A 6,722-nucleotide genomic window follows, 5' to 3' on the forward strand; every position below is an offset into this window, starting at 1 on the left:
TCTTCTCCAACACCACAGTTCAAAATCATCAATTCTTCGGCACTCAGCTTTCTTTAAAGTCCAACTGTCACATCCATACATAACCACTGGAAAAACCATAGCCTTGACTAGATGGACCTTTGTTGGCAAAGTATGTCTGTGCTTTTTAATATGCTGTCTAAGCGTCTTTTAATTTCATGGCTGCAGTCACCATCTGCAGTGATTTTGGAGCCCAGAAAAATAAAGTCAGCCACTGTTTCCACTGTTTCCCCGTCTATTTCCCAGGAAGTGATGGGACCAGATGCCATGCTCTTTGTTTTCTGAATGTTGAGCTTTAAGCCAACCTTTTCGCTCTCCTCTTTCACTTTCATCAAGATGCTTTTTACTTCCTCTTCACTTTCTGCCATAAGGGTGGTATCATCTGCATACCTGAGGTTATTGATGTTTCTGCTGGCAATCTTGATTCCAGCATATGCTACATCCAGCCCAGTGTTTCTCATGAGGTACTCTGCATATACGTTAAATAAGCAGGTGACAATATACGGCCCTGACATGCTCCTTTTCCTATTTGGAACCAGTCTGTTATTCCATGTCCAGTCCTAACTGTTGCTTCCTGACCTGCATTCAGATTTCTCAAGAGGCAGGTCAAGCGGTCTGGTATTCCCACCTCTCAGAATTTTCCACAGTTTGTTGTGATCCACACAGTCAAAGCCTTTGGCACACTCAATAAAGCAGATGTTTTTCTGTAACTCTCTTGCTTTTTCCATAATCCAGCAGATGTTGGCAATTTGATCTCTGATTCCTCTGCCTTTTCTAAATCCAGCTTGAACATCTGGAATTTCATGGTTCACATATTGCTGAACCCTGGCTTGGAGAATTTTGAGCATTACTTTACTAGCGTGTGAGATGAGTGCAATTGTTCAGTAATTTGAGCATTTTTTGGCATTGCCTTTCTTGGGATTGGAATGAAAACTGACCTTTTCCAGCCCTGTGGCCACTGCTGAGTTTTCCAAATGTGCTATATTGAGTGCAGCACTTTCACAGCATCATCTTTCAGGATTTGAAATAGCTCCACTGGAATTCCATCACCTCCACTAACTTTGATGTAGTGATGCTTTCTAAGGCCCACTTGACTTCACATTCCAGGATGTCTGGCTCTAGGTGAGTGATCACACCATCATGATCATCTGGGTCATGAAGATCTTTTTTGTACTTGCCACCTCTTCTTAAGATCTTCTGCTTCTGTTAGGTTTATACCACTTCTGTCCTTTATTGAGCCCATCTTTGCATAAAATGTTTCCTTGATGTCTCTAATTTTCTTGAAGAGTACTCTAGTCTTTCCCATTCTATTGTTTTCCTCTATTTCTTTGCACTGATCACTGAGGAAGGCTTTCTTACCTCGTCTTGCTATTCTTTGGAACTCTGCATTCAGATGCTTATATCTTTCCTTTTCTCCTTTGCTTTTCACTTCTCTTTTTTCACAGCTATTCATAAGGCTTCCTCAGACAGCCATTTTGCTGTTTTGCATTTCTTTTTCTTGAGAATGGTCTTAATCTCTGTCTACTGTACAATGCCATGAACCTCCATCCATAGTTCATCAGGCACTCTATCAGATCTAGTCCCTTAAATCTATTTCTCACTTCCACTGTATAATCATAAGGGATTTGATTTAGGTCATACCTGAATGGGCTAGTGGTTTTCCCTACTTTCTTCAATTTAAGTCTGAATTTGGCAATAAAAAGTTCATGATCCGACCCACAGTCAGGTCTTGGTCTTGTTTTTGCTGACTGTATAGAGCTTCTCCATCTTTGACTGCAAAAAATATAAGCAGTCTGATTTCGGTGTTGACCATCTGGTGATGTCCATGTGTAGAGTCTTCTCTTGTGTTGTTGGAAGAGAGTGTTTGCTATGACCAGTGCATTCTCTTGGCAAAACTCGATTAGTCTTTGCCCTGCTTCATTCCGCATTCCAAGGCCAAATTTGCCTGTTACTCCAGGTGTTTCTTGACTTCCTACTTTTGCATTCCAGTCCCCTATAATGAAAAGGACATCTTTTTTGGGTGTTAATTCTGAAAGGTCTTATAGGTCTTCATAGAACCGTTCAACTTCAGCTTCTTCAGCATTACTGGTCAGGGCATAAACTTGGATTACCGTGATATTGAATGGTTTGCCTTAGAAACAAACAGAGATCATTCTCTTGTTTTTGAGACTGCATCCAAGTACTGCATTTTGAACTCCTTTTGACTATGATGGCTACTCCATTTCTTCTAAGGGATTCCTGCCTGCAGTAGTAGATATAATGGTCATCTGAGTCAATTCACCCATTCCAGTCCATTTTAGTTTGCTGATTTCTAGAATGTCAACATTTACTCTTGCCATCTCCTGTTTGACCACTTCCAATTTGCCCTGATTCATGGACCTAACATTCCAGGTTCCTATGCAATATTGCTCTTTATAGCATCAGGCCTTGCTTCTCTCACCAGTCACATCCACAACTGGGTATTGTTTTTGCTTTGGCTCCATCCCTTCATTCTTTCTGGAGTTATTTCTCCACTGATCTCCAGTAGCATATTGGGCACCTACTGACCTGGGGAGTTCATCTTTCAGTGTCCTATCTTTTTGCCTTTTCATACTGTTCATGGGCTATTTTGGGTTTCTACATAACAGAGTGGTGGGATTCATAAAGGATAAATCCCAATGTGCTTTTATAAAAATGTTTTATTAAATGTATATGTGCCATTTTAACAATTCTAACCATTAAGTGTGTGTGTGTGTGTGTGTGTGTGTGTGTGTGTGTTTGGCCATACCACTAGACTTACAGGATCTTAGTTTCCCAACCAGGGATCAAACCCAGGCCCTGACAGTGAAAACATTGAATCCTTGCTACTGCACAAGTATACTTGTGCACAAGTACTGCACAAGAAATTCCCAAGTATATTCTATTCATTCTTTTTTAAAAATGGTATCTTTTAAAAACATTTATCTATTTATTTCCCTATGCTGGGTCTTTGTTTCTGCGTGCCCGCTTTCTCTAGTTATGGAGAGGAAGGACTACTCTCTAATTGCAGTGTGTGGGCTTCCCATTGCAGTGGCTTCTCTCGTGAAATATGGCCTCTAGTGTGCTCAGGCTTCAGTAGTTGTGATGTATGGGTTTAGTTGCCCCGAGACCTATGGAATCTTCCTGGACTAGGGATTGAGTCTGTGTCCCCTGCATTGACAGGTGGATTCTTACCCACTGGACCATTAGGGAAGTCTCTCTATTCATTCTTGCAAACCAAGAATGAAAATCAAATTCACATACTGTTTCTCCTACTCTAGAAAGTTTTCTAAAAATACTTCTTGCTCACAGGTCACACGAAAAGCTTCATTTTCTGTGTTCAAGATTTATCATATTTTCTGGTATTCTTTCATTACACAACTGTCTCCCTGACAGGCCATAAGCAAAGGAACATGTTGCTCTCTCTCTAATATATTTAAAGCTTAAAACACCATAAACACTTGGTAAAATGCATGTTAAATGAAAAGGTACTCAAAACACGCACAGGAAGCAACTGGAAATCTTTTGTTGTTAAGCAGAATTTGTGTGTGGAAAATACGACTTTGCCAAATCTATGACAACAAGCTGAGACTGAACATGATAAGCTGAAAGGAACCCTCTTTCAAGCCCTGCCAGAGCTGTGGGCAAAGGGAGGCACCTTCTAGTTCCTTTGCAAATGTGTGTTCTTCATATCGTGTATGTGTGACTATGCTTCCCTTCTATTTTCCCAATTTTAGTTTCCTCTACTTTTGTAATATATTTTTTCCTCCTATAGGGAAAACAGGCATTTTTGCTGTTATGTTACAAAGTACTTTCAAGACAACAGTAAATTAGGTGTCAAAAATCCATTCAAACTATTTGAAAGAAGCCTCCAAGAAATTGATGATTTCAGAACAATATAGTGTTTTTTCAAATTAAAATAACATTTCAGTGTGAAGAATTTTTTAAAGCAAATATATTGCTCATAATAAGGTGAATTGGGTGGGTGGAAGAGCAGCACAAAATTAACCAACCAGAAAATCTTAAACATTACACTCGGCAAATACTGTTTAAGCATAGATCTGTTCTGGGTGCTTGCAGAGAGTCCCTGAGCTTTGTTCTATTGTCTTTTTGTGCTGAATATTATTTCTGGTGTCCTTTTTTAGATACTTGGAGTGAAAATGAAACATCTGGCTGGTACTATTTAGTATCTCTCTGGGTACAGTTATAGATAAATGTAGTCCCTCCCCAAATCCAGGCTCTATAACCAGTTTCTACTACCATATTTTCTTGCTTTAAAGGTTAGCTGATGCTGTGAGTTTCAACTTCTGAATTAATGATGTTAACAGGACTTAGGATGTAAAAAAACAGACTCGTATGTTTTGTCGAATGCAACTTCTAAGAATGCATAATTAACAGTGTCTCCATTAATATACAGTATGTTCAACACTGAGACACCACTATCATAAATAAAGGTAGACATGGATAAATTTATAATTAAAAATGCATTAGAAATTACAAGCATAATTTATTTACTAATGTGCACTGGAATAAATTTTATGTGTAATATTTTAAAACAGGGCATTAATAAATAATAGTGAACATAAAATGTTTTTGCAGCTGAAAATATTTCAATAAACATTAGTAAGTTAAATGCACTGCAGGAGTTATAATTGCTGTGAAGTAAAGTTCATAGAATACAATCAATGTAGAAAACTGTTTCTTGAGTGTATTCAAAATATCAGAAACAAATGACTTTTTTCCTTTGAAAGCTGACAAGTAGGGTATTCACAGCAGTGCCTGCAAATGTTTTAAGAATAAAAATTTAGGACATCCAAATAGTGGATAATTGATCATTTGATTAAAACAACCAAGATCCTTCTGATCAAAAACATTTACAGATTAGTGCATTCAACCTTATCCATTTGTTTGTTTGACTCATACTGTTTTGGAGCAGTTTCTCCCACTTGAGAACTCCATAGGTTTTTTTTTTTTTTCAACCTTTCATTTAAAAATTGACCTTTAGCTTGCACTGTGGTTTTGATCTATTAAGGGAAACAGTTCCTAAGGTGTGAGGCACTGTTTTAAGGACTCATGCATTTTCCATACTCCTAGCTCTTAACTACTTCACTCTGCTGACTCTGTTATCTTAATCTTATATTTATTTCACTTTCTGAATGTTCACATCAGGTGTTTTCAATGAGATTGTAAGTCCCACAACACCCAGCAGTATTTGCTTGTTTGATGCCTCTGGAAAGACAGATTATGTTTACGAATAGAGTGTTTTTTGTACTGGGGGGAGTTGTTTATTTGTTTTATTTTTTCCGTATATAGGACCTTAGTAGATGAACTGCAATGAATGGCATCCCTCATTGGTTGAGCCTTGTTCTGTGCCTGACGCTGATATACCTAATGGCTTATCAAGGCATTGTTGATGTTGTTTAGTCACTAAGTCATGTCCAGCTCTTTTGCGACCCCATGGACTGTAGCTCACCAGGCTCCCCTGTCCATGGGATTTTCCCAGGCAAGAATACTGGAGGGGGTTGCTATTTCCTTCTTCAGGGGATCTTTCCAACCCTGGGGATTGAACCCGAGTCTCTTGTATTGAAGGCAGATTACTGCTGAGCCACCAGGGAAGCCCAATAAAGCCATTAGACCTAATCTAATGTAATCCTCACAACAATCCAATAAATAGATCTTGTTCTTATCACCTTTTAACAAATGAGGAAACTGAACCTCAAAGAGGTGAAGTCACTGTCTCAAGATCTTCTAACTAGTAACTGGCTGACTTGGAGGCCCCAGGCTCTACACGTGCCCTAATCATAATCAACAACCCCTGTTCCTAAAATAACCATGTCCTTTCTCTAAATCATGTTGCTGTCTGGCATCTCACAATTCTTTTAGCTGGCTTGTCCCCCCATTGATATCTAATCTAAGTCCCTCCTGCTCCCATTTAAGATAATTCCCTCATGTCCTGTCCTTAGTAGACAAGAACTGATGTTTGAAACACGTGAGCCACATCCCTTTAGATATTTGAAGATGGCTATTAAATTCTCCTTAACCTTCTTTCCTCTGTGATAGGGTATTAGTAACCCCAATTCCTTTAGCCTTTTCTCACAGGGAATCTTTCTAAAGTGTTTCATGCCCTAAGCCACATTCCTAGAGAGTGTTTTCAGATTTTCCATATCTCAATTCATTATTATCACTTTCAAAGAGTATTTATTAAGCACCCACACATGCACGTGACCTCTGCTGGAATTTACACAAGACAGGAAAGCAAAAAGAAGCTATCTGCATGCCATTACTCTAAGATGTCTGAGTCTCCAGTTAGCGTTCTTTAAAATTCTTCCTGTGGGGACTTCTCTGGTAGTCCAGTGGTTAAAACTTCATGCTTCCAATGCAGGGGTGTGGGTTTGATCCCTGGCCAGGGAACTAGGATCTCACATAGTGTGGAGCCAATAAATAAATAAATACTTCCTGCGACTCTATCATCTTCCCACCTGACTCATCTCCTGATGATTTACTAAGCTAGAAGTAACCTGATATAGTTCAGTCATCATAGCATCCCTGACAACTGGCAGAGTAAGAACAAAATGTGTGGGTAGTAAGTCACTTCAATTGTGTCCGAATCTTTGTGACCCCGTGGACTGTAGCCCACCAGGCCCCTCTGTCCATGGGATTTCCCAGGCAAGGATACTGGAGTGGGTGGCCATTTCCAGGGGATCTTC

This window comes from Capra hircus, chromosome 11 (assembly GCF_001704415.2).
Source record: "Capra hircus breed San Clemente chromosome 11, ASM170441v1, whole genome shotgun sequence".
Taxonomy (NCBI): domain Eukaryota; kingdom Metazoa; phylum Chordata; class Mammalia; order Artiodactyla; family Bovidae; genus Capra; species Capra hircus.